Below are 24,680 nucleotides of genomic sequence, written 5' to 3'. Positions count from 1 at the left end.
ACCCACCACTGGTGCAGAGAGACGCACACACCCACCACTGGTGCAGAGACGCACACATCCACCACTGGTGCAGAGACGCACGCACCCGCCACTGGTGCAGAGAGACGCACGCACCCGCCACTGGTGCAGAGAGACACACGCACCCGCCACTGGTGCAGAGACGCACGCACTCGCCACTGGCGCAGAGAGACGCACGCACCCGCCACTGGCGCAGAGACGCAGGCAACCGCCACTGGCGCAGAGAGACGCACGTACCCGCCACTGGTGCAGAGAAACTAACGCACCCGCCACTGGTGCAAAGATGCACGCTCCCCCCACTGGTGCAGAGAGACGCACACACCCGCCACTGGTGCAGACACGCACGCACATGCCACTGTTGCAGAGACACGCACCCGCCACTGGTGCAGAGAGACGCACGCTCCTGCCACTGGTGCAGAGACACACGCACCCGCCACTGGTGCAGAGACGCACGTACCCGCCACTGGTGCAGAGACACACGCACCCGCCACTGGTGCAGAGACGCACGTACCCGCCTCTGGTGCAGAGAGACACACGCACCCGCCACTGGTGCAGAGACGCACGCACCCGCCACTAATGCAGAGACGCAGGCATCCACCACTGGTGCAGAGACGCAGGCACCCGCCACTGGTGCAGAGACGCACGCACCCGCCACTGGAGCAGAGACGCACGCACCCGACACTGGTGCAGAGACGCACGCACCCGACACTGGTGCAGAGACGCACGCACCCACCACTGGTGCAGAGAGATGTACGCACCCGCCACTGGAGCAGAGACGCACGCACCCACCACTGGTGCAGACACGCACGCACCCGCCACTGGTGCAGAGACGCAGGCATCCACCACTGGTGCAGAGACGCACGCACCCGCCACTGGTGCAGAGACGCAGGCATCCGCCACTAGTGCAGAGACGCAGGCATCCACCACTGGTGCAGAGACGCAGGCACCCGCCACTGGTGCAGAGACGCACGCACCCGCCACTGGAGCAGAGACGCATGTACCCGACACTGGTGCAGAGATGCACGCACCCACCACTGGTGCAGAGAGATGTACGCACCCGCCACTGGAGCAGAGACGCACGCACCCACCACTGGTGCAGACACGCACGCACCCGCCACTGGTGCAGAGACGCAGGCATCCACCACTGGTGCAGAGACGCACGCACCCGCCACTGGAGCAGAGACGCACGCACCCACCACTGGTGCAGACACGCACGCACCCGCCACTGGTGCAGAGACGCAGGCATCCACCACTGGTGCAGAGACGCACGCACCCGCCACTGGTGCAGAGACGCAGGCATCCACCAATAAAGAGATGTTGTGAGATGCAGGAATTGGAGAAGAGGCAGCCTAGTGCTTTTCAGTGCTTGTAATGCCACTCGGAGTGTGGCCATGTACCCTCCATAATGCCAATAAGCCCCCTCGTGACATGCCCATGCCTCCCTGACCTGTTCCAGCAGCACACAAAGGGCACATGATGCGAATGCAACTATGGATACCCTCTGCGAACAGAATGCTAATGTGCCTTTACTCACATCTTAGTCATACGCATCTATGCACCCGCACCATGCCGCTTATCCATCCGCGAGAGCAGCAGCCTGCCATCATTATCATCTACCCCATTCCTAAGCGCTGGAGACACGACTGAATTTGGCATGGTTCTCCAGCGACACCCACACACACAAAAAACGGTTCTCCTGCATGCATTCGCATGGTTGCCACTCCGAATTGCCCATTTACTGCCCACAAATCGCTAGATGTGCCACATTCGGACTAACGTGCAACTCAGACCCAATGCCATTCTGAGGCCACATAACCCTACAGTCATTTGTGTCAGAAACTGATTCAGGCTAAACCTATGACTGATGGTTTCTAATATCAGCTGTAGCTGCTGGTGAACTACAACTACCATCAGTGTTGGGCTGGCTCCCTGTGCCCAGGAAAGGTTATGGATGGAAGTTTGGCCCAATGCTTGCATTTTGCCTTCAAAGGTCTTTAGCATTATAAAATAAATAATTAAAAAAAACACTTTCTCTGCAACAATATTTTTAATTTCTTTATACCAATCATACTGTATGAATTATGAGAACTGTACTATCCTTAGAGAGTAATGTTAAGTAATTCTAATTCCCGGTGTAGCTCTCATTAAATTAGCATGTCTTATAAGCAGCGGAAATGACAGGTTAACCCTTTAACTGTGTGCTTTAATGCCGACAACTGCTGCGCTGAGGGAGTTGTACAGACAATACCTCTTTAATGTGCTTAAAATTTGGCAGGCAGTTTGCTAACACTAATTTCCTTCCTCACAAAACAAATACCAGTGAAACAGAGAACTCGATGCTCCCCAGCAAGGATCTAACCTGATGAAGTGCTGATAATTGCTCTGGTCTCATTAGAGGCAGATGGTCCAGCAGACTAATGTATGAGATGTAATGGCACAGACTTTGAACAATAAGACATGACAGAGCATCTGTTATGTGAAGCTACTGCAGCACCAGTAATAATTAATGGGTATAAAGCTCTATTTATAGAAAATCCGGAAAATATAAAAATAAAAAGGCGACAAGGCCGCCGCGCTTTAATCCTTAATGGCTGAATGTTTGCAGAGATAAGTTCCTATTTATTGTTAACTTGTATTAGCAATGAAAACAGCATTGACCTTTTTGTGGCACTTTATCCGTAACCCTAAAGGCCAACTTTATATAAAAGTGCTTATCTAAGATATGTAAAAGTTTTGGAGCCTCTCATGGGTTTTTAACATGTGGGAAGTTGATTCCTATGCACACCAAACTTTATGTCAGTAAACCTATTGAAAGCATATCTGTCAACTTTTTGGATGGGAGCAGGAGTCCATGGTGCAAATGAGGGTTTTGCAAAGACATGGCTTCCACCCTGGTAAATCGTAAAGTTTTTAGTGTCAAACAAAGCTGATCACACAGTACAGAGGGCGTATCAGCATACCTCCCAACTGTTCCGCATTCAGCGGGACAGTCCCGTTCTTCTGGGTCTGTCCCACTGTCCCGCCCGCGGGCCTCAGAGTCCCGCGGTAGGGGGGGGGGGAGTTGGGTGAGCATACACCGCTGCTCTGCATAGCAGAGCAGTGGGTATGCACAGCGAGAATAGATGCTGTGTGCATTCACTGTACTGGGGGAAGTCCGGGGCAGCCCAGTATCTCGGAGATGCTGGGCACGCCCCATTAGTGATGTAAACGGGGGAGTGTCATCAGACCTCGCCCCTTTACAATCAGACCTCGTCCCCTTTACAATCAGGCCACGCCCTCTTTTCAAGCGCGCGCACCTGAGGCGCACGAGGGTCCTGACTCTGGATCACAGAATGTTGGGAGGTATGTATCAGTGAGGAAGGTACAGTAACATGGTTATACCTACCTGTTACCATGATCAATTTGATCTGGGACGCTATGCCCTGCTTAGATTTCACTGAATAAGGGGGGAATCAATTAGTCGTGGCTATTTACTGCAGGCTAATTGATCCCCCGGGGCTATTCAATTAATCCCGAAGTGCAACACTTATCAAGGATTTTTTTTCACCACTGCACAAGCAGTGAAACCAAATCCCCGATAACTACGGTAGGTGGTCAACGGGTGCCGTGACCCTACTTATGTACAAATTCGTGAACTTATCATGGATTGTCTGCGTTAATGCCCGATAACCCGTGTTAACTCTTGTTAACACATCAATTTAACGGGCGTTAACAAAGGTATCAGGTGCTTTAAATATAGTTTTATTTAAATATAGTTTGTTAACCATTAAACTGGCTAATATTATTTCCAAAAACTGATCAGAAATTGCAATTTTTTTATGACGTAATTAGTTCAGAAACATCTATTTATAACTTATCCAAAACAATTTTATAAATAATTTTAAAAATCTTTTTTTTTAAACACATAGCATTAATATCTATTTTAATTTTGATTAATGATATATTGGACCATGGATGATCGGGACATCGAGACGTCGTGGTTTTGCATTTCCCTGGTGGATGCTCCTCTTAGCAGATGTTGGGTATACACTGGGGGGCTGAGGGCTGCTTCATTTACATTTCCCCGGTGGCTGCTCCTCTTTGCAGCTGCTGGGTGGAGGGACGCTACCTGAACAGCAGTGATTGGCTGCACGGCAGACCCTGGCGGAGGGTGCAAGGGTGCAGAGGGGCTGGGATGTCCCTCTGCGATTAGTGGCTGCTGGGAAATTATCTTCTGGCAGGCGCCCAATGGGCTTTTCTGACTGGTTGCAAATTTCAGCAAACAATTCAAGGAACACACAGTCTGGCTTGGTTGCAATTGATACGACCACACCAGGCAAGTTGTAAAGCACGTGCTCAAAGCCTTTCTGCATCATAATGTACTTTGAACTTAATGATGACTATTTATTATCAGGCCCCATGTAAAAGGGGAAGACAGGTCTAAAAACTGATGAGGACCATGAGCATGCATTAGAGCCCAAACATGGCTTCATTTTTGAGATCCGAACATAACCGAGTAAACCAAACCGCTCATCTCTAGCTAGAAGTCACCTGTCCCACTCATCCAGGCACATGGAGGCTAATGGAGCGTACACACGGTCAGATTTGTCAGACTTGTCAGATTTGTCAGATGAACGATTGAACGATTAAACGATTTGAACGATTTTACCAAAGTTTTGAACGATTTGAACGATTGAACGATTTTTGACTGCATTAAAATGAATGGAATCGTCCAAGTCTGACTGCAAACCCATCAGATGTCAGATATCGTTATCTGACAAACGGGAACGCGCATCGTTGATCGTCCATCATTCAGGCATGTCAGATATGAACGATTTTCCATCAGATATGAACGACTGAACGATTTTTAAATCGTTATCGTCCATATCTGAAGAAAAAATCTGATCGTGTGTATGCACCATTAAGTGACAGAACTGCTCAAAAGTGCATGGACACATATACGTACACTAACTTCAGGGTATGCACATGTGAAGTCACATCAATTACTGTAGAACTCACTATGGGGCATATTTATCACAATCCGAATCTTAGCTGCAGATAGGATGTGATAATATTGCTCAAATTCACAATGCAATAATTAAAAAAATCGCAAGGATGTATCAAATATTGCACACAGGACAGAGCTTGCGAGAAAGCTCTGGGTCTCATTCAGACCCGGTCGCAAGCATCGATGTGCTTGCAGCCGGGTCGATAGTTAGCCCTGCGCACGTGCAGCGGCCGCACTGCGTGTGCGCAAGCCCTGGAGCGAGAGAGAAACTCTCTTGCTCCGGAGCTCTCTACAAAAGGGGCGGCTGTCGATGTTGATCGACAGCTCGCCCAGTTTTGTAGGTGGGCCGGGAGGGTGGTTTCCAAAACGGAGGCGTTCCTTAACGAACGCCTACCGTTTTGTGGGCGGCCGCATTGACATCATCAGTGATGTCAGTGGGGAGTTTCCTGCTCTTTCAGAGCAGGAAGCTCCCTGGGGCTTGCGGCTGCCGAGACCCAGCCTTAGGGTATCGTCGCAAGCCCCGATGGTCGCGATGGTGTTCACCATCGCGAACATCAACCTGGTCGGTCGTTAAGCTGTGGGTGGTAACCCACAGCTTACCTAACGACCAGGAGGCCGCACTTCAAAAATGAAGCAGCCGCCCTAATTCAGAACGGGGGCTCGCTTCTTGCGAGCGCCTCTGAATGAGGGCCTCTGTCCCTGCGAATCCTCTTCGCACAGTTCTCTTTTCATATAACACCCTTAGAGAGTGACTGTGCATGTGCTGCTGGCTACCATTACTTCCCTCCAACCCCCACCCCTGGCACTCCGCTTGCACTTTCCTCAATGATCCAATGATCTCCTCTGTGTCTCCTGTAAGCTGATCGCCGGGCTCCTACTCCATGACCAGTGGCATAACTAGTAGAGATGGCCATCGACCATCAATGATTCAGAATCCTAGACAGTTTATGGCCGATGTCGAATGCTTTTGACATCGATGGGGGAGAACTAGATAGTTCTCCTCCATCAATGTCTAAGCATAACTGAATGTTTTTTTTTTGCCAAGGTGCCAGGACTCGGAGCATAGCACCCTCGAAGCCCTGCCCCCACAATCTGATTGGCCCATGGGCCAGTCATTAAAAAAACAGGGATGACCATCGGTTGGTGATACCATAGATGGTCATGCATTGAATCATTTGTAGTCATCGATGGCTACTTCCAATTTTGCCATCGATGGTAATCACCGATGGCCATCCCTAGTAACTAGGGGGGGGTGTCGTGCGGGGCACATGCCCTGGGTGCTGTGGCAGGCCCAGCAGAGGGGGTGCTGCCGGCCATGGCATTGTACCCGCACCACCTGCCTAATGGCCATCATTGCGTCCTGTCCAACTGTCACTGTAATAAGCAGGCAAGTGTGCCTGCTGGTGCTGGCTGGGCTGCCTGTAGGGGGAGCTGCAGCAGAAGTGCGTAACCCCTCCCATGCAGTCTTCTTACCATTCTCTATCCTGACCTGAGTGATTCTTCCTTCCTCGGCGCTCTCTCCGCTGAGTCCGCTCACCGCAGATGTGTATTGGTGGGAAGGGGTCAGCTGCCGCAGGGGAGGGGTACCACCACTTACCTCAGGTGTGTATTTGTGTGAGCGGGGGGCGACACCTCCACTCACTGCTCACTACAGGTGTGTGTTAGTTTTTTCATGTGTTTGGTGGTGGGGAAGGGGTGGGCTGGCTGGATTTGTGTGAAAGAGTTGTGTGTGTGTCTGTGTAGGCTTTCTCAGCATCTGTGTGTATATGTGTCAGTGCATGTATCTGTGACAGTGTGTGTGTGTCTGTGTCAATGTGTGTGTCTGTGTGTGTGTATCTGTGTCATTGTGTGTCAGTGTCAGTGTGTATCTGTGTCAGTGTGTGTATGTGTGTCTGTGTCAGTGTGTGTGTATCTGTGTCAGTGTGTGTCTATGTAGGTGTGTATCTGTGTCAGTGTGTGTTTGTCATTGTGTATCTGTGCCATTGTATGTATCTGTCAGTGTGTGTGTGTCTGTGTCATTGTATATCTGTGTCAGTGTGTGTATCTTTGTCAGTGTGTATCTGTGTCAGTGTGTGTATCTGTGTCAGTGTCTCTGTGTCAGTGTGTGTATATCTGTGTCATTGTGTATCTGTGTCAGTGTGTGTGTCTGGGTAAGTGTGTGTATCTGTGTCAGTGTGTGTGTCATCTGTCAGTGCAAGTGTGTATCTGTGTCAGTGTGTGTGTATCTGTGTCAGTGTGTCTGTGTCAGTGTGTGTATCTGTGTCAGTGTGTATCTGTGTCAGTGTGTGTTTATCTGTGTCAGTGTGTGTCTGTATCAGTATGTATCTGTGTCAGTGTGTGTGTCTGTGTCATTGTGTATCTGTGTCAGTGTGTGTATCTGTGTCAGTGTCTGTGTGTATCTGTGTAAGTGTGTGTATCTGTGTCAGTGTGTGTATATCTGTGTCAGTGTATCTGTGTCACTGTGTGTATCTGTGTCAGTGTGTGTCTATGTAGGTGTGTATCTCTGTCAGTGTGTGTGTGTCATTGTGTATCTGTGTCACTGTATGTATCTGTGTCAGTGTGTGTGTGTATGTGTCATTGTATATCTGTGTCAGTGTGTGTATCTTTGTCAGTGTGTGTCTGTGTCAGTGTGTGTATCTGTGTCAGTGTGTGTATATCTATGTCAGTATGTGTGTCAGTGTGTGTCTTTGTCAGTGTGTGTCAGTGTGTGTGTGCATCTGTGACAGTGTGTGTGTATCTGTCAGTGTGTGTGTCTGTGTCATTGTGTGTGTGTATCTGTGTCAGTGTGTATCTGTCAGTGTGTCTGTGTCAGTGTGTGTATCTGTGTCAGTGTGTGTATATCTATGTCAGTATGTGTGTCAGTGTGTGTCTTTGTCAGTGTGTATCTGTCAGTGTGTGTCAGTGTGTGTGTGCATCTGTGACAGTGTGTGTGTATCTGTCAGTGTGTGTGTCTGTGTCATTGTGTCTATGTGTCAGTGTGTGTGTATCTGTGTCAGTGTGTATCTATGTCAGTGTGAATCTGTGTCAGTGTGTGTGTATCTGTGTCATTGTGTACCTGTGTCAGTGTGTGTATTTGTGTCAGTGTGTGTGTATCTGTGTCAGTGTGTATCTGTGTCAGTGCGTGTATCTGTGTCAGTGTGTGTGTGTGTGTCATTGTGTATCTGTCTGTGTGTCTGTGTCAGTGTGTGTATCTGTGTCAGTGTGTATCTTTGTCAGTGTGTGTTTATCTGAGTCAGTGTGTGTCTGTATGAGTGTGTATCTGTCAGTGTGTGTGTCTGTGTCATTGTGTATCTGTGTCAGTGTGTGTATCTTTGTCAGTGTGTGTCTGTGTCAGTGTGTGCGTATCTGTGTCAGTGTGTGTATCAGTGTCAGTGTGTCAGTGTGTGTATATGTGTCATTGTGTATCTGTGTCAGTGTGTGTATATCTATGTCAGTATGTGTGTCAGTGTGTGTCTTTGTCAGTGTGTATCTGTGTCAGTGTGTGTGTGTATCTGTGACAGTGTGTGTGTCTGTGTCTATGTGTCAGTGTGTGTGTATCTGTGTCAGTGTGTATCTATGTCAGTGTGAATCTGTGTCAGTGTGTGTGTATCTGTGTCATTGTGTACCTGTGTCAGTGTATGTATTTGTGTCAGTGTGTGTGTCATCTGTCAGTGTCAGTGTGTATCTGTGTCAGTGTGTGTATCTGTGTCAGTGTGTGTGTGTGTCATTGTGTATCTGTCAGTGTGTCAGTGTGTGTATCTGTGTCAGTGTGTATCTGTGTCAGTGTGTGTCTGTATGAGTGTGTATCTGTGTCAGTGTGTGTGTCTGTGTCATTGTGTATCTGTGTCAGTGTGTGTATCTTTGTCAGTGTCTGTGTGTATCTGTGTAAGTGTGTGTGTCTGTGTCAGTGTGTGTATATCTGTGTCAGTATGTGTCTGTGTCAATGTGTATCTGTGTCAGTGTGGATCTGTGTCAGTGTGTGTCTATGTAGGTGTGTATCTGTGTCAGTGTGTATCTGTGTCACTGTATGTATCTGTGTCAGTGTGTGTGTGTCTGTCATTGTATATCTGTGTCAGTGTGTCTATGTGTCAGTGTGTGTGTATCTGAGTCAGTGTGTATCTATGTCAGTGTGAATCTATGTCATTGTGTATCTGTGTCAGTGAGTGTCATCTGTCAGTGTCAGTGTGTATCTGTGTCAGTGTGTGTGTCAGTGTGTATCTGTGTCAGTGTGTATCTGTGTCACTGTGTGTATCTGTGTCAGTGTGTGTCTATGTAGGTGTGTATCTGTGTCAGTGTGTATCTGTGTCACTGTATGTATCTGTGTCAGTGTGTGTGTGTCTGTCATTGTATATCTGTGTCAGTGTGTGTATCTTTGTCAGTGTGTGTATCTGTGTCAGTGTGTGTATCTGTGTCAGTGTGTCAGTGTGTATCTGTGTCATTGTGTGTGTCTGTGTAAGTGTGTATCTGTGTCAGTGTGTGTATATCTGTGTCAGTATGTGTGTTAGTGTGTGTCTGTGTCAGTGTGTGTCAGTGTGTATGTGTATCTGTGACTGTGTGTGTGTATCTGTCAGTGTGTGTGTCTGTGTAATTGTGTCTATGTGCCAGTGTGTGTGTATCTGTGTCAGTGTGTATCTATGTCAGTGTGAATCTGTGTCAATGTGTGTGTATCTGTGTCATTGTGTATCTGTGTCAGTGTGTGTATCTGTGTCAGTGTGTGTGTCATCTGTCAGTGCAAGTGTGTATCTGTGTCAGTGTGTGTGTATCTGTGTCAGTGTGTCTGTGTCAGAGTGTGTATCTGTGTCAGTGTGTGTTTATCTGTGTCAGTGTGTGTCTGTATCAGTATGTATCTGTGTCAGTGTGTGTATCTGTGTCAGTGTGTGTATATCTGTGTCAGTGTATCTGTGTCACTGTGTGTATCTGTGTCAGTGTGTGTCTATGTAGGTGTGTATCTCTGTCAGTGTGTGTGTGTCATTGTGTATCTGTGTCACTGTATGTATCTGTGTCAGTGTGTGTGTGTATGTGTCATTGTATATCTGTGTCAGTGTGTGTATCTTTGTCAGTGTGTGTCTGTGTCAGTGTGTGTATCTGTGTCAGTGTGTGTATATCTATGTCAGTATGTGTGTCAGTGTGTGTCTTTGTCAGTGTGTGTCAGTGTGTGTGTGCATCTGTGACAGTGTGTGTGTATCTGTCAGTGTGTGTGTCTGTGTCATTGTGTCTATGTGTCAGTGTGTGTGTATCTGTGTCAGTGTGTATCTGTCAGTGTGTCTGTGTCAGTGTGTGTATCTGTGTCAGTGTGTGTATATCTATGTCAGTATGTGTGTCAGTGTGTGTCTTTGTCAGTGTGTATCAGTCAGTGTGTGTCAGTGTGTGTGTGCATCTGTGACAGTGTGTGTGTATCTGTCAGTGTGTGTGTCTGTGTCATTGTGTCTATGTGTCAGTGTGTGTGTATCTGTGTCAGTGTGTATCTATGTCAGTGTGAATCGGTGTCAGTGTGTGTGTATCTGTGTCATTGTGTACCTGTGTCAGTGTGTGTATTTGTGTCAGTGTGTGTGTATCTGTGTCAGTGTGTATCTGTGTCAGTGCGTGTATCTGTGTCAGTGTGTGTGTGTGTGTCATTGTGTATCTGTCTGTGTGTCTGTGTCAGTGTGTGTATCTGTGTCAGTGTGTATCTTTGTCAGTGTGTGTTTATCTGAGTCAGTGTGTGTCTGTATGAGTGTGTATCTGTCAGTGTGTGTGTCTGTGTCATTGTGTATCTGTGTCAGTGTGTGTATCTTTGTCAGTGTGTGTCTGTGTCAGTGTGTGCGTATCTGTGTCAGTGTGTGTATCAGTGTCAGTGTGTCAGTGTGTGTATATGTGTCATTGTGTATCTGTGTCAGTGTGTGTATATCTATGTCAGTATGTGTGTCAGTGTGTGTCTTTGTCAGTGTGTATCTGTGTCACTGTGTGTCAGTGTGTGTGTGTATCTGTGACAGTGTGTGTGTCTGTGTCATTGTGTCTATGTGTCAGTGTGTGTGTATCTGTGTCAGTGTGTATCTATGTCAGTGTGAATCTGTGTCAGTGTGTGTGTATCTGTGTCATTGTGTACCTGTGTCAGTGTATGTATTTGTGTCAGTGTGTGTGTCATCTGTCAGTGTCAGTGTGTATCTGTGTCAGTTTGTGTATCTGTGTCAGTGTGTGTGTGTGTCATTGTGTATCTGTCAGTGTGTCTGTGTCAGTGTGTGTATCTGTGTCAGTGTGTATCTGTGTCAGTGTGTGTCTGTATGAGTGTGTATCTGTGTCAGTGTGTGTGTCTGTGTCATTGTGTATCTGTGTCAGTGTGTGTATCTGTGTCAGTGTCTGTGTGTATCTGTGTAAGTGTGTGTGTCTGTGTCAGTGTGTGTATATCTGTGTCAGTATGTGTCTGTGTCAATGTGTATCTGTGTCAGTGTGTATCTGTGTCAGTGTGTGTTTATCTGTGTCATTGTGTGCCTGTATGAGTGTGTATCTGTGTCAGTGTGTGTGTCTGTGTCATTGTGTATCTGTGTCAGTGTGTGTATCTGTGTCAGTGTCTGTGTGTATCTGTGTAAGTGTGTGTGTCTGTGTCAGTGTGTGTATATCTGTGTCAGTGTGTGTTTATCTGTGTCAATGTGTATCTGTGTCAGTGTGTATCTGTGTCAGTGTGTGTGTCTGTGTCATTGTGTCTCTGTGTTAGTGTGTGTATCTGTGTCAGTGTGTGTCTTTGTCAGTATGTATCTGTCAGTGTGTGTGTATCTGTGTCGGAGTGTATCTGTGTCAGTGTGTGTCTGTGTGCATGTCTGTGTCATCATATACACAGACATGCAATATGTGTGACTGAGACAACGCAGGGGGGAAGTGATGGTGTGACAATGCGGGGAGATATGTTTTGTTGAGAGAAGATGCAGGGGTGGAGATGATGGTGTGCTGAGAGATGAGAAACGACGCGGTGGGGAGGTGATGGTGTGGCTGAGAGAATACGCAGGGGGAAGATAATGTATGCAGTGGGGAAGTGATGGTGCGACTGAGAGACGACATGGGGGGAGGTGATGGTGTGGCTGAGAGATGACGTAGGGGGTGAGGTGATGGTGTGCTGAGAGATGATGCAGAGGGGAGGTGATGGTGTCAGTGTGTATCTGTGTCAGTGTGTGTATCTGTGTCAGTGTGTGTGTATCTGTGTCATTGTGTATCTGTGTCAGTGTGTGTGTCTGTGTAAGTGTGTATCTGTGTCAGTGTGTGCATATCTGTGTCAGTATGTGTGTCAGTGTGTGTCTGTGTCAGTGTGTATCTGTGTCAGTGTGTGTCAGTGTGTGTGTGTGTATCTGTGACAGTGTGTGTGTATCTGTGTCATTGTGTATCTGTGTCAGTGTGTGTGTCTGTGTAAGTGTGTATCTGTGTCTGTGTAAGTGTGTATCTGTGTCAGTGTGTGTGTCAGTGTGTGTCTGTGTGTGTGTGTCTGTGTCAGTGTGTGTGTATCTGTGTCAGTATGTGTGTCAGTGTGTGTCTGTGTCACTGTGTATCTGTGTCAGTGTCTGTCAGTGTGTGTGTATCTGTGACAGTGTGTGTGTACCTGTCAGTGTGTGTCTGTGTCAGTGTGTGTGTCTGTGTCATTGTGTCTCTGTTTCAGTGTGTGTGTATCTGTGTCATTGTGTCTATGTGTCAGTGTGTGTGTATCTGTGTCATTGTGTATCTGTGTCAGTGTTTGTATCTGTGTCAGTGTGTGTCATCTGTCAGTGTTAGTGTGTATCTGTGTCAGTGTGTGTGTCTGTGTCAGTGTGTATCTGTGTCAGTGTGTATCTGTGTCACTGTGTGTATCTGTGTCAGTGTGTGTCTATGTAGGTGTGTATCTGTGTCAGTGTGTGTGTGTCATTGTGTATCTGTGTCACTGTATGTATCTGTGTCAGTGTGTGTGTGTCTGTCATTGTATATCTGTGTCAGTGTGTGTATCTTTGTCAGTGTGTGTGTCTGTGTCAGTGTGTGTATCTGTGTCAGTGTGTGTGTATCTGTGTCATTGTGTATCTGTGTCAGTGTGTGTGTCTGTGTCATTGTGTATCTGTGTCAGTGTGTGCATATCTGTGTCAGTATGTGTGTCAGTGTGTGTCTGTGTCAGTGTTTATCTGTGTCAGTGTGTGTGTGTGTATCTGTGACAGTGTGTGTGTATCTGTGTCATTGTGTATCTGTGTCAGTGTGTGTGTCTGTGTAAGTGTGTATCTGTGTCAGTGTGTGTGTCAGTGTGTGTCTGTGTCAGTGTCTGTGTGTCTGTGTCAGTGTGTGTGTATCTGTGTCAGTATGTGTGTCAGTGTGTGTCTGTGTCACTGTGTATCTGTGTCAGTGTCTGTCAGTGTGTGTGTATCTGTGACAGTGTGTGTGTACCTGTGACAGTGTGTGTGTACCTGTCAGTGTGTGTCTGTGTCAGTGTGTGTGTCTGTGTCATTGTGTCTCTGTTTCAGTGTGTGTGTATCTGTGTCATTGTGTATATGTGTCATTGTGTGTGTCTGTATAAGTGTGTATCTGTGTCAGTGTGTGTATATCTGTGTCAGTATGTGTGTCAGTGTGTGTCTGTGTTAGTGTGTGTGTGTGTATCTGTGACAGTGTGTGTGTATCTGTCAGTGTGTGTCTGTGTCAGTGTGTATCTGTGTCAGTGTGTGTGTCTGTGTCATTGTGTATCTGTGTCAGTGTGTGTATCTGTGTCAGTGTGTGTCATCTGTCAGTGTCAGTGTGTATCTGTGTCAGTGTGTGTGTATCTGTGTCAGTGTGTCTGTGTCATTGTGTATCTGTGTCAGTGTGTCTGTGTCAGTGTGTGTATCTGTGTCAGTGTGTATCAGTGTCAGTGTGTGTGTATCTGTGTCTGTATCAGTGTGTATCTGTGTCAGTGTGTGTTTGTGTCATTGTGTATCTGTGTCAGTGTGTGTGTATCTGTGTAAGTGTGTGTGTCTGTGTCAGTGTGTATCTGTGTCAGTGTGTATCTGTGTCACTGTGTGTATCTGTGTCAGTGTGTGTCTATGTAGGTGTGTATCTGTGTCAGTGTGTGTGTGTCATTGTGTATCTGTGTCACTGTATGTATATGTGTCAGTGTGTGTGTGTCTGTCATTGTATATCTGTGTCAGTGTGTGTATCTTTGTCAGTGTGTATGTCAGTGTCAGTGTGTGCGTATCTGTGTTAGTGTGTGTATCTGTGTCAGTGTGTCTCTGTGTCAGTGTGTGTGTATATGTGTCATTGTGTATCTGTGTCAGTGTGTGTGTCTGTGTAAGTGTGTATCTGTGTCAGTGTGTGTATATCTGTGTCAGTATGTGTGTTAGTGTGTGTCTGTGTCAGTGTGTGTGTGTATCTGTGACAGTGTGTGTGTATCTGTCAGTGTGTGTGTCTGTGTCATTGTGTCTATGTGTCAGTGTGTGTGTATCTGTGTCAGTGTGTATCTATGTCAGTGTGAATCTGTCATTGTGTATCTGTGTCAGTGTGTGTATCTGTGTCAGTGTGTGTCATCTGTCAGTGTCAGTGTGTATCTGTGTCAGTGTGTCTGTGTCATTGTGTATCTGTGTCAGTGTGTGTATCTGTGTCAGTGTGTATCTGTGTCAGTGTGTGTGTATCTGTGTGTATCTGTGTCATTGTGTATCTGTGTCAGTGTATCTGTGTCAGTGTGTGTGTGTATCGGTGTAAGTGTGTGTGTCTGTGTCAGTGTGTATCTGTGTCAGTGTGTGTATATCTGTGTCAGTGTGTATCTGTGTCAGTGTGTGTGTCTGTGTCATTGTGTCTATGTGTCAGTGTGTGTGTATCTGAGTCAGTGTGTATCTATGTCAGTGTGAATCTATGTCATTGTGTATCTGTGTCAGTGTGTGTATCTGTGTCAGTGAGTGTCATCTGTCAGTGTCAGTGTGTATCTGTGTCAGTGTGTGTGTCAGTGTGTATCTGTGTCAGTGTGTATCTGTGTCACTGTGTGTATCTGTGTCAGTGTGTGTCTATGTAGGTGTGTATCTGTGTCAGTGTGTGTGTGTCATTGTGTATCTGTGTCACTGTATGTATCTGTGTCAGTGTGTGTGTGTCTGTCATTGTATATCTGTGTCAGTGTGTGTATCTTTGTCAGTGTGTGTGTCTGTGTCAGTGTGTGCGTATCTGTGTCAGTGTGTGTATCTGTGTCAGTGTGTCAGTGTGTGTGTATATGTGTCATTGTGTATCTGTGTCAGTGTGTGTGTCTGTGTAAGTGTGTATCTGTGTCAGTGTGTGTATATCTGTGTCAGTATGTGTGTTAGTGTGTGTCTGTGTCAGTGTGTGTCAGTGTGTATGTGTATCTGTGACTGTGTGTGTGTATCTGTCAGTGTGTGTGTCTGTGTAATTGTGTCTATGTGCCAGTGTGTGTGTATCTGTGTCAGTGTGTATCTATGTCAGTGTGAATCTGTGTCATTGTGTATCTGTGTCAGTGTGTGTATCTGTGTCAGTGTGTGTGTCATCTGTCAGTGCAAGTGTGTATCTGTGTCAGTGTGTGTGTATCTGTGTCAGTGTGTCTGTGTCAGTGTGTGTATCTGTGTCAGTGTGTGTTTATCTGTGTCAGTGTGTGTCTGTATCAGTATGTATCTGTGTCAGTGTGTGTGTCTGTGTCATTGTGTATCTGTGTCAGTGTGTGTATCTGTGTCAGTGTCTGTGTGTATCTGTGTAAGTGTGTGTATCTGTGTCAGTGTGTGTATATCTGTGTCAGTGTATCTGTGTCACTGTGTGTATCTGTGTCAGTGTGTGTCTATGTAGGTGTGTATCTCTGTCAGTGTGTGTGTGTCATTGTGTATCTGTGTCACTGTATGTATCTGTGTCAGTGTGTGTGTGTATGTGTCATTGTATATCTGTGTCAGTGTGTGTATCTTTGTCAGTGTGTGTCTGTGTCAGTGTGTGTATCTGTGTCAGTGTGTCAGTGTGTGTGTATATGTGTCATTGTGTATCTGTGTCAGTGTGTGTATATCTGTGTCAGTATGTGTGTCAGTGTGTGTCTTTGTCAGTGTGTATCTGTGTCAGTGTGTGTCAGTGTGTGTGTGTATCTGTGACAGTGTGTGTGTATCTGTCAGTGTGTGTGTCTGTGTCATTGTGTCTATGTGTCAGTGTGTGTGTATCTGTGTCAGTGTGTATCTATGTCAGTGTGAATCTGTGTCAGTGTGTGTGTATCTGTGTCATTGTGTACCTGTGTCAGTGTGTGTATTTGTGTCAGTGTGTGTGTATCTGTGTCAGTGTGTATCTGTGTCAGTGCGTGTGTCTGTGTCAGTGTGTCAGTGTGTGTGTATATGTGTCATTGTGTATCTGTGTCAGTGTGTGTGTCTGTGTAAGTGTGTATCTGTGTCAGTGTGTGTATATCTGTGTCAGTATGTGTGTTAGTGTGTGTCTGTGTCAGTGTGTGTCAGTGTGTATGTGTATCTGTGACTGTGTGTGTGTATCTGTCAGTGTGTGTGTCTGTGTAATTGTGTCTATGTGCCAGTGTGTGTGTATCTGTGTCAGTGTGTATCTATGTCAGTGTGAATCTGTGTCATTGTGTATCTGTGTCAGTGTGTGTATCTGTGTCAGTGTCTGTGTGTATCTGTGTAAGTGTGTGTATCTGTGTCAGTGTGTGTATATCTGTGTCAGTGTATCTGTGTCACTGTGTGTATCTGTGTCAGTGTGTGTCTATGTAGGTGTGTATCTCTGTCAGTGTGTGTGTGTCATTGTGTATCTGTGTCACTGTATGTATCTGTGTCAGTGTGTGTGTGTATGTGTCATTGTATATCTGTGTCAGTGTGTGTATCTTTGTCAGTGTGTGTCTGTGTCAGTGTGTGTATCTGTGTCAGTGTGTCAGTGTGTGTGTATATGTGTCATTGTGTATCTGTGTCAGTGTGTGTATATCTGTGTCAGTATGTGTGTCAGTGTGTGTCTTTGTCAGTGTGTATCTGTGTCAGTGTGTGTCAGTGTGTGTGTGTATCTGTGACAGTGTGTGTGTATCTGTCAGTGTGTGTGTCTGTGTCATTGTGTCTATGTGTCAGTGTGTGTGTATCTGTGTCAGTGTGTATCTATGTCAGTGTGAATCTGTGTCAGTGTGTGTGTATCTGTGTCATTGTGTACCTGTGTCAGTGTGTGTATTTGTGTCAGTGTGTGTGTATCTGTGTCAGTGTGTATCTGTGTCAGTGCGTGTATCTGTGTCAGTGTGTGTGTGTGTCATTGTGTATCTGTCTGTGTGTCTGTGTCAGTGTGTGTATCTGTGTCAGTGTGTATCTTTGTCAGTGTGTGTTTATCTGAGTCAGTGTGTGTCTGTATGAGTGTGTATCTGTCAGTGTGTGTGTCTGTGTCATTGTGTATCTGTGTCAGTGTGTGTATCTTTGTCAGTGTGTGTCTGTGTCAGTGTGTGCGTATCTGTGTCAGTGTGTGTATCAGTGTCAGTGTGTCAGTGTGTGTATATGTGTCAGTGTGTATCTGTGTCAGTGTGTGTCAGTGTGTGTGTGTATCTGTGACAGTGTGTGTGTCTGTGTCATTGTGTCTATGTGTCAGTGTGTGTGTATCTGTGTCAGTGTGTATCTATGTCAGTGTGAATCTGTGTCAGTGTGTGTGTATCTGTGTCATTGTGTACCTGTGTCAGTGTATGTATTTGTGTCAGTGTGTGTGTCATCTGTCAGTGTCAGTGTGTATCTGTGTCAGTGTGTGTATCTGTGTCAGTGTGTGTGTGTGTCATTGTGTATCTGTCAGTGTGTCTGTGTCAGTGTGTGTATCTGTGTCAGTGTGTATCTGTGTCAGTGTGTGTTTATCTGTGTCAGTGTGTGTCTGTATGAGTGTGTATCTGTGTCAGTGTGTGTGTCTGTGTCATTGTGTATCTGTGTCAGTGTGTGTATCTGTGTCAGTGTCTGTGTGTATCTGTGTAAGTGTGTGTGTCTGTGTCAGTGTGTGTCTATCTGTGTCAGTATGTGTCTGTGTCAATGTGTATCTGTGTCAGTGTTTATCTGTGTCAGTGTGTGTTTATCTGTGTCATTGTGTGTCTGTATGAGTGTGTATCTGTGTCAGTGTGTGTGTCTGTGTCATTGTGTATCTGTGTCAGTGTGTGTATCTGTGTCAGTGTCTGTGTGTATCTGTGTAAGTGTGTGTGTCTGTGTCAGTGTGTGTATATCTGTGTCAGTGTGTGTTTATCTGTGTCAATGTGTATCTGTGTCAGTGTGTATCTGTGTCAGTGTGTGTGTCTGTGTCATTGTGTCTCTGTGTTAGTGTGTGTATCTGTGTCAGTGTGTGTCTTTGTCAGTATGTATCTGTCAGTGTGTGTGTATCTGTGTCGGAGTGTATCTGTGTTAGTGTGTGTCTGTGTGCATGTCTGTGTCATCATATACACAGACATGCAATATGTGTGACTGAGACAACGCAGGGGGGAAGTGATGGTGTGACGATGCGGGGGGATATGTTTTGTTGAGAGAAGATGCAGGGGTGGAGATGATGGTGTGCTGAGAGACGAGAAAAGACGCGGTGGGGAGGTGATGGTGTGGCTGAGAGAATACGCAGGGGGAAGATGATGTATGCAGTGGGGAAGTGATGGTGCGACTGAGAGACGACATGGGGGGAGGTGATGGTGTGGCTGAGAGATGACGTAGGGGGGGAGGTGATGGTGTGCTGAGAGATGATGCAGAGGGGAGGTGATGGTGTCAGTGTGTATCTGTGTCAGTGTGTGTATCTGTGTCAGTGTGTGTGTATCTGTGTCATTGTGTATCTGTGTCAGTGTGTGTGTCTGTGTAAGTGTGTATCTGTGTCGGTGTGTGCATATCTGTGTCAGTATGTGTGTCAGTGTGTGTCTGTGTCAGTGTGTATCTGTGTCAGTGTGTGTCAGTGTGTGTGTGTGTATCTGTGACAGTGTGTGTGTATCTGTGTCATTGTGTATCTGTGTCAGTGTGTGTGTCTGTGTAAGTGTGTATCTGTGTCAGTGTGTGTGTCAGTGTGTGTCTGTGTGTGTGTGTCTGTGTCAGTATGTGTGTCAGTGTGTGTCTGTGTCACTGTGTATCTGTGTCAGTGTCTGTCAGTGTGTGTGTATCTGTGACAGTGTGTGTGTACCTGTCAGTGTGTGTCTGTGTCAGTGTGTGTGTCTGTGTCATTGTGTCTCTGTTTCAGTGTGTGTGTGTATCTGTGTCATTGTGTCTATGTGTCAGTGTGTGTGTATCTGTGTCATTGTGTATCTGTGTCAGTGTTTGTATCTGTGTCAGTGTGTGTCATCTGTCAGTGTTAGTGTGTATCTGTGTCAGTGTGTGTGTCTGTGTCAGTGTGTATCTGTGTCAGTGTGTGTATATCTGTGTCAGTGTGTATCTGTGTCAGTGTGTATCTGTGTCACTGTGTGTATCTGTGTCAGTGTGTGTCTATGTAGGTGTGTATCTGTGTCAGTGTGTGTGTGTCATTGTGTATCTGTGTCACTGTATGTATCTGTGTCAGTGTGTGTGTGTCTGTCATTGTATATCTGTGTCAGTGTGTGTATCTTTGTCAGTGTGTGTGTCTGTGTCAGTGTGTGTATCTGTGTCAGTGTGTGTGTATCTGTGTCAGTGTGTGTATCTGTGTCAGTGTGTCTGTGTCATTGTGTATCTGTGTCAGTGTGTCTGTGTCAGTGTGTGTATCTGTGTCATTGTGTATCTGTGTCAGTGTGTGTGTCTGTGTAAGTGTGTATCTGTGTCAGTGTGTGCATATCTGTGTCAGTATGTGTGTCAGTGTGTGTCTGTGTCAGTGTGTGTGTGTGTATCTGTGACAGTGTGTGTGTATCTGTGTCATTGTGTATCTGTGTCAGTGTGTGTGTCTGTGTAAGTGTGTATCTGTGTCTGTGTAAGTGTGTATCTGTGTCAGTGTGTGTGTCAGTGTGTGTCTGTGTCAGTGTGTGTGTGTCTGTGTCAATGTGTGTGTATCTGTGTCAGTATGTGTGTCAGTGTGTGTCTGTGTCACTGTGTATCTGTGTCAGTGTCTGTCAGTGTGTGTGTATCTGTGACAGTGTGTGTGTACCTGTCAGTGTGTGTCTGTGTCAGTGTGTGTGTCTGTGTCATTGTGTCTCTGTTTCAGTGTGTGTGTATCTGTGTCATTGTGTATATGTGTCAGTGTGTGTGTCTGTATAAGTGTGTATCTGTGTCAGTGTGTGTATATCTGTGTCAGTATGTGTGTCAGTGTGTGTCTGTGTCAGTGTGTGTCAGTGTGTGTGTGTGTATCTGTGACAGTGTGTGTGTATCTGTCAGTGTGTGTCTGTGTCAGTGTGTATCTGTGTCAGTGTGTGTGTCTGTGTCATTGTGTATCTGTGTCAGTGTGTGTATCTGTGTCAGTGTGTGTCATCTGTCAGTGTCAGTGTGTATCTGTGTCAGTGTGTGTATCTGTGTCAGTGTGTCTGTGTCATTGTGTATCTGTGTCAGTGTGTCTGTGTCAGTGTGTGTATCTGTGTCAGTGTGTGTGTATCTGTGTCTGTATCAGTGTGTATCTGTGTCAGTGTGTGTTTGTGTCATTGTGTATCTGTGTCAGTGTGTGTGTATCTGTGTAAGTGTGTGTGTCTGTGTCAGTGTGTATCTGTGTCAGTGTGTGTATATCTGTGTCAGTGTGTATCTGTGTCAGTGTGTATCTGTGTCACTGTGTGTATCTGTGTCAGTGTGTGTCTATGTAGGTGTGTATCTGTGTCAGTGTGTGTGTGTCATTGTGTATCTGTGTCACTGTATGTATATGTGTCAGTGTGTGTGTGTCTGTCATTGTATATCTGTGTCAGTGTGTGTATCTTTGTCAGTGTGTATGTCAGTGTCAGTGTGTGCGTATCTGTGTCAGTGTGTGTATCTGTGTCAGTGTGTCTCTGTGTCAGTGTGTGTGTATATGTGTCATTGTGTATCTGTGTCAGTGTGTGTGTCTGTGTAAGTGTGTATCTGTGTCAGTGTGTGTATATCTGTGTCAGTATGTGTGTTAGTGTGTGTCTGTGTCAGTGTGTGTGTGTATCTGTGACAATGTGTGTGTATCTGTCAGTGTGTGTGTCTGTGTCATTGTGTCTATGTGTCAGTGTGTGTGAATCTGTGTCATTGTGTATCTGTCTGTGTGTCTGTGTCAGTGTGTGTATCTGTGTCAGTGTGTATCTTTGTCAGTGTGTGTTTATCTGAGTCAGTGTGTGTCTGTATGAGTGTGTATCTGTCAGTGTGTGTGTCTGTGTCATTGTGTATCTGTGTCAGTGTGTGTATCTTTGTCAGTGTGTGTCTGTGTCAGTGTGTGCGTATCTGTGTCAGTGTGTGTATCAGTGTCAGTGTGTCAGTGTGTGTATATGTGTCAGTGTGTATCTGTGTCAGTGTGTGTCAGTGTGTGTGTGTATCTGTGACAGTGTGTGTGTCTGTGTCATTGTGTCTATGTGTCAGTGTGTGTGTATCTGTGTCAGTGTGTATCTATGTCAGTGTGAATCTGTGTCAGTGTGTGTGTATCTGTGTCATTGTGTACCTGTGTCAGTGTATGTATTTGTGTCAGTGTGTGTGTCATCTGTCAGTGTCAGTGTGTATCTGTGTCAGTGTGTGTATCTGTGTCAGTGTGTGTGTGTGTCATTGTGTATCTGTCAGTGTGTCTGTGTCAGTGTGTGTATCTGTGTCAGTGTGTATCTGTGTCAGTGTGTGTTTATCTGTGTCAGTGTGTGTCTGTATGAGTGTGTATCTGTGTCAGTGTGTGTGTCTGTGTCATTGTGTATCTGTGTCAGTGTGTGTATCTGTGTCAGTGTCTGTGTGTATCTGTGTAAGTGTGTGTGTCTGTGTCAGTGTGTGTCTATCTGTGTCAGTATGTGTCTGTGTCAATGTGTATCTGTGTCAGTGTTTATCTGTGTCAGTGTGTGTTTATCTGTGTCATTGTGTGTCTGTATGAGTGTGTATCTGTGTCAGTGTGTGTGTCTGTGTCATTGTGTATCTGTGTCAGTGTGTGTATCTGTGTCAGTGTCTGTGTGTATCTGTGTAAGTGTGTGTGTCTGTGTCAGTGTGTGTATATCTGTGTCAGTGTGTGTTTATCTGTGTCAATGTGTATCTGTGTCAGTGTGTATCTGTGTCAGTGTGTGTGTCTGTGTCATTGTGTCTCTGTGTTAGTGTGTGTATCTGTGTCAGTGTGTGTCTTTGTCAGTATGTATCTGTCAGTGTGTGTGTATCTGTGTCGGAGTGTATCTGTGTTAGTGTGTGTCTGTGTGCATGTCTGTGTCATCATATACACAGACATGCAATATGTGTGACTGAGACAACGCAGGGGGGAAGTGATGGTGTGACGATGCGGGGGGATATGTTTTGTTGAGAGAAGATGCAGGGGTGGAGATGATGGTGTGCTGAGAGACGAGAAAAGACGCGGTGGGGAGGTGATGGTGTGGCTGAGAGAATACGCAGGGGGAAGATGATGTATGCAGTGGGGAAGTGATGGTGCGACTGAGAGACGACATGGGGGGAGGTGATGGTGTGGCTGAGAGATGACGTAGGGGGGGAGGTGATGGTGTGCTGAGAGATGATGCAGAGGGGAGGTGATGGTGTCAGTGTGTATCTGTGTCAGTGTGTGTATCTGTGTCAGTGTGTGTGTATCTGTGTCATTGTGTATCTGTGTCAGTGTGTGTGTCTGTGTAAGTGTGTATCTGTGTCGGTGTGTGCATATCTGTGTCAGTATGTGTGTCAGTGTGTGTCTGTGTCAGTGTGTATCTGTGTCAGTGTGTGTCAGTGTGTGTGTGTGTATCTGTGACAGTGTGTGTGTATCTGTGTCATTGTGTATCTGTGTCAGTGTGTGTGTCTGTGTAAGTGTGTATCTGTGTCAGTGTGTGTGTCAGTGTGTGTCTGTGTGTGTGTGTCTGTGTCAGTATGTGTGTCAGTGTGTGTCTGTGTCACTGTGTATCTGTGTCAGTGTCTGTCAGTGTGTGTGTATCTGTGACAGTGTGTGTGTACCTGTCAGTGTGTGTCTGTGTCAGTGTGTGTGTCTGTGTCATTGTGTCTCTGTTTCAGTGTGTGTGTGTATCTGTGTCATTGTGTCTATGTGTCAGTGTGTGTGTATCTGTGTCATTGTGTATCTGTGTCAGTGTTTGTATCTGTGTCAGTGTGTGTCATCTGTCAGTGTTAGTGTGTATCTGTGTCAGTGTGTGTGTCTGTGTCAGTGTGTATCTGTGTCAGTGTGTGTATATCTGTGTCAGTGTGTATCTGTGTCAGTGTGTATCTGTGTCACTGTGTGTATCTGTGTCAGTGTGTGTCTATGTAGGTGTGTATCTGTGTCAGTGTGTGTGTGTCATTGTGTATCTGTGTCACTGTATGTATCTGTGTCAGTGTGTGTGTGTCTGTCATTGTATATCTGTGTCAGTGTGTGTATCTTTGTCAGTGTGTGTGTCTGTGTCAGTGTGTGTATCTGTGTCAGTGTGTGTGTATCTGTGTCAGTGTGTGTATCTGTGTCAGTGTGTCTGTGTCATTGTGTATCTGTGTCAGTGTGTCTGTGTCAGTGTGTGTATCTGTGTCATTGTGTATCTGTGTCAGTGTGTGTGTCTGTGTAAGTGTGTATCTGTGTCAGTGTGTGCATATCTGTGTCAGTATGTGTGTCTGTGTCAGTGTGTGTGTGTGTATCTGTGACAGTGTGTGTGTATCTGTGTCATTGTGTATCTGTGTCAGTGTGTGTGTCTGTGTAAGTGTGTATCTGTGTCTGTGTAAGTGTGTATCTGTGTCAGTGTGTGTGTCAGTGTGTGTCTGTGTCAGTGTGTGTGTGTCTGTGTCAATGTGTGTGTATCTGTGTCAGTATGTGTGTCAGTGTGTGTCTGTGTCACTGTGTATCTGTGTCAGTGTCTGTCAGTGTGTGTGTATCTGTGACAGTGTGTGTGTACCTGTCAGTGTGTGTCTGTGTCAGTGTGTGTGTCTGTGTCATTGTGTCTCTGTTTCAGTGTGTGTGTATCTGTGTCATTGTGTATATGTGTCAGTGTGTGTGTCTGTATAAGTGTGTATCTGTGTCAGTGTGTGTATATCTGTGTCAGTATGTGTGTCAGTGTGTGTCTGTGTCAGTGTGTGTCAGTGTGTGTGTGTGTATCTGTGACAGTGTGTGTGTATCTGTCAGTGTGTGTCTGTGTCAGTGTGTATCTGTGTCAGTGTGTGTGTCTGTGTCATTGTGTATCTGTGTCAGTGTGTGTATCTGTGTCAGTGTGTGTCATCTGTCAGTGTCAGTGTGTATCTGTGTCAGTGTGTGTATCTGTGTCAGTGTGTCTGTGTCATTGTGTATCTGTGTCAGTGTGTCTGTGTCAGTGTGTGTATCTGTGTCAGTGTGTGTGTATCTGTGTCTGTATCAGTGTGTATCTGTGTCAGTGTGTGTTTGTGTCATTGTGTATCTGTGTCAGTGTGTGTGTATCTGTGTAAGTGTGTGTGTCTGTGTCAGTGTGTATCTGTGTCAGTGTGTGTATATCTGTGTCAGTGTGTATCTGTGTCAGTGTGTATCTGTGTCACTGTGTGTATCTGTGTCAGTGTGTGTCTATGTAGGTGTGTATCTGTGTCAGTGTGTGTGTGTCATTGTGTATCTGTGTCACTGTATGTATATGTGTCAGTGTGTGTGTGTCTGTCATTGTATATCTGTGTCAGTGTGTGTATCTTTGTCAGTGTGTATGTCAGTGTCAGTGTGTGCGTATCTGTGTCAGTGTGTGTATCTGTGTCAGTGTGTCTCTGTGTCAGTGTGTGTGTATATGTGTCATTGTGTATCTGTGTCAGTGTGTGTGTCTGTGTAAGTGTGTATCTGTGTCAGTGTGTGTATATCTGTGTCAGTA

Source organism: Taudactylus pleione, unplaced genomic scaffold (genome assembly GCF_031769625.1).
Source record: "Taudactylus pleione unplaced genomic scaffold, aTauple2 ptg000545l, whole genome shotgun sequence".
NCBI lineage: Eukaryota > Metazoa > Chordata > Amphibia > Anura > Myobatrachidae > Taudactylus > Taudactylus pleione.
This window is presented reverse-complemented; position numbering follows the sequence as displayed.